The following is a 3,800-nucleotide window of genomic DNA, read 5'->3' as shown; positions in this document are numbered from 1 at the left end:
TGTACACATCTTTCAATATTCGTTTTACTTAATTATTATCTCTATGTGTTTGTGTTTGTGTGTGTTTGTTTCAGGAAGAATTATGTGTAATTATTAAGATTTTCAACTCTTTGGAAATATTTTAAGTTCCATTATAACAAAATCACAGTTATTGCTCAATTGTCACCATTTTTTTTAGAATACATCATACAATGTAAGTGATCCACCAGTATTTATTGAAAAGATGCTGAAATAATATGCCATAAGTAAGAGGCAGTGAGATGACATTACATGTATTGAATTATAAGTCGAAACTAATATGATCATATAAATGATTTTATAATTGTAAAAGGCAGCGTTTTCTTAGGTTATTTCAATCATTAATCCTAATCATACTCTTCAATAGTACTGTTCTGCACTCTCAATATGTAAGCTTGTGAAGGAAAACCACATAAATTATACAAAATATATAATTATGAATTTTTATATATTAGAAATGATATAAAAACAAAACAAAAAACTTAATTTCAGAGGTTGATATTTTTAAAAATTTGTTAGATAATCAAGAAAAATGATCAGAAATAGAAGGATGAGATATTAATATTAAACCACTGTTTAGTCTCCAGTTTCTATCATCTGTGAAATGATTAGTTCAGCTACATGACTTTTTTTATCTGCACAGCTCTAAAAAACAATCCAAGTTCAGTGGTTTTTGAGAAAAGAAGGAGGAAATAGAGGAGAATTTCCCCTTCCTCTTTAGTAAACACTTTCAAACAATCAAGCAAACAGTCTGGCACAAAACAAGAGAATAAATAATTTTATTAAATTATTGAGTACAAAATTAATTGCTGAAATATTTCAAAATGGACAGACATGAAAATTTACAGGGCTGTCTTTGAGCCTGAATTACAGCATTAAAGATAGTGACAATTGAAGAAATTAGGCTCAGAGGAAAAAGCAAACGGGAAATGTGGCAGTAAACACTATGTGGTAGCTAATAAAAACATGACTGTGTAGCTAAAAATGTGGTCATATTTTGAAGGGTTCTAAGAGATAGCCAGACATGTTTATTCTTGATATTAGAAACTCCGGTAGCCTGAAATGTAAATTAAATTGAGGCATTTATCACATGATATACAGGTCTTCATGAGACTCAGGCAGCCAAAAATGTAGTTTGCCAAGTTTTCCTTAGGCTTCACTAATGAATTAACTGTTTCATTCATATATGTATATATGAATGTATATTTCTTAATATAATAAAGTATATTTCTTATACATTGTATATGTAATAATGTATATTTCTTAATACCACGTTAAGTGTTTTACTGAGCAAATTATTGAAGCTTTTCCCTCTGATGACCTTTTGTGTTTGTCGTGTAAGAAAGCCTATCAGTGTGGTTGGTGTTTGGAAAATAATCAGGAAAATTCTATTGATGCATGAATATGTTAATGTTTTGGAAACCTGAAAAATGGAGAATAAATAACTCTCGAGATATACCTGTTTTACTATTTTTAGTAAAACCCAGTAATCTACATTAAGTATGACTGTTTCATAGCCCATGTGATTTCAGAAAGATTGATGGCATTAAGATTTTAGATTTTTAGATTTTACATATAAAATGTTGTATGAAATATATGGCAGGTTTATACCATGGTATGCAGTTCACAAGAAAGAGAAGTGGATCTCATACTTTTGCATGTTTCTACCACATTGTGGATGTGCTAATTCTTTCCTGTTTCTCTTCAAATGAGGATCTTCTATGGTAGATACAGTTCTTTCGTAACTTTGGTCAACATTATACATCATGTAATCATTTCTCATGATAAGGTCAGAAAGTTATTATGTCATTGTTACACACCCAGTCCAATGGTATAGTATTTCCCTGAATTTTAGAAGGAGTGAATTACACAGTCTTTTTTTTGGCTCTAACAATATTGTAGGCATTCAAATGTTCTCATGTGTTCAGATAAATATAAAAGGTCATAAGAAAGAAGTAGATGTAAATATAAGAGATATTAGGCACTACCATTAGCCCGTTTTTCTTATTTTGATGATTCAGTTGTGTCTCCAGGCGTATAGCTTGTGGTACGACATTTACCTGACAAATGAAAGATTCTAGGTTCAATTCCAAGCACCAAAAACAAAACAAAATTTCAGTTTTATACATACATTCATGTAGCTTGCTCTCTTTACCCACTCTAAAAGTCATACACGAGATTAATGTAACTTTTTAGAAAATATTTATAAACATAATACCTTTTAATTAACAAATACAATTTTAGCTACAAATATTAAGATCTCTCTTTAAGACAAGAAACCAAAGAAGAATTCTAAAATACTTCCTCTCTTCCTGTCCTCTAAGTAATTTTATTACTTTCCTTTATCTTTTAGTAGACACAGATTCTCTAATGGAAAATTATTAATTAATATATTTTCAGTCCTACTTCACAGACAAAACATCACTGAGAGATATTGCTTACATAAGAATCAAATACGTCCATTGATTTTCAGTGGGAAGCCTCAAGTATATAATTCTTTAAATGAACTTATTTTTAAATGTGCAAGTAATCTACTACATTAAATGATTCACAAAATGCTTGCATATACTATTTAGGAATCTGCATGAATTTTGGTATTTCAATTACATTTTTACTTCACCTTTTTCTTTACCATATTGCTTATGTATTTTTTAAACATTTTCTTACACTAGCTTTTTTCCTCCAACATTTCCTAGTCTTTTTCTAAACCATAAAATGTACCTCTCATTATATTCTTTGATTCCATGTGTGTACTCCTTACAGTGACTAATGCATTGTATCTATCTATCTATCTATCTATCTATCTATCTATCTATTTATTTATTTATTTACTTGAGACAGGCTTTTACTATGTAGTTCAGATTGTACTATGTAGTTCAGAATAAATTCACGTTGTAACCCAGGCTGGCCTCAAACTCACTCTGTAGCCCAGGTTAACTTTGAATTCAATCATAGCGCAGACTGGCCTTCAACTCACAGCAGGCTTCTTGCCTCAGCCTCCCAAGTGCCAGGATAATGTGTGCACCACCACACCTGGCTGCATCCTTTTTATTTTTAATTGATACATGAAACATCAAAATGGTACATAATCAGAGGGTACTATGTCTTGTTCAAAATGTGTGTGCACTGTGAAATGTTTAATTCAGGTTAAATATTTATTTTCTCAAATATTTTTAAATTTATTTTGGAGAAAAATTTCAAGATGTTTTCTGCTCATTTCTTGAAATATAGAGTAGAATAGATTTTATTGTTTTATTAAATTTCCCTCTCCAGTTTTATTTTGTTGTTTTTATGTGTTGACCCCATCATAGTTTCAAAAAACTAGTAAAGAACAGAACAATATTTCAAAAGAGAAAATTGTGAGATAATGAAAGAAAAAAGTGGGAAGAAGAAAGCATTTAATTAACTAAGATCATTTTGAACAGGACAGATGGGAAAATCTGCCATTGACCTACTTTCCACTTCTATTTATTCCCTCGATGGAATCTTATCATATTCCTGTTTTCCAAAGAAGAAAACAGTGTCTTAAATAACTTATTGTAGATATAACAACTTCAACCTTTCAACACCACCAGATTCTCATTGAGTCCTCCACATGTAATTTTTTTAAAATTTTATTTAAGGAGAAAAAGAAAAAAAAAAGCAGAAAAAGGGTACAAGTTATACAGAATTTCAGAAAATAATAAACAGTAGGAAATCACTAGTTAATGGAATACATATTGTCATCTTAGAAATATTTGTTCAAGTTACAAAATTAAAGCTTATATAGTGGACATTAAACA

The sequence above is a fragment of the Cavia porcellus genome, unplaced genomic scaffold (genome assembly GCF_034190915.1).
Source record: "Cavia porcellus strain 051 isolate PalLab524CR breed Dunkin Hartley unplaced genomic scaffold, mCavPor4.1 scaffold_16, whole genome shotgun sequence".
Taxonomy (NCBI): Eukaryota; Metazoa; Chordata; class Mammalia; order Rodentia; family Caviidae; genus Cavia; species Cavia porcellus.
The sequence above is the reverse complement of the archived record's forward strand: the minus strand, read 5'-3'. Positions refer to the sequence as shown.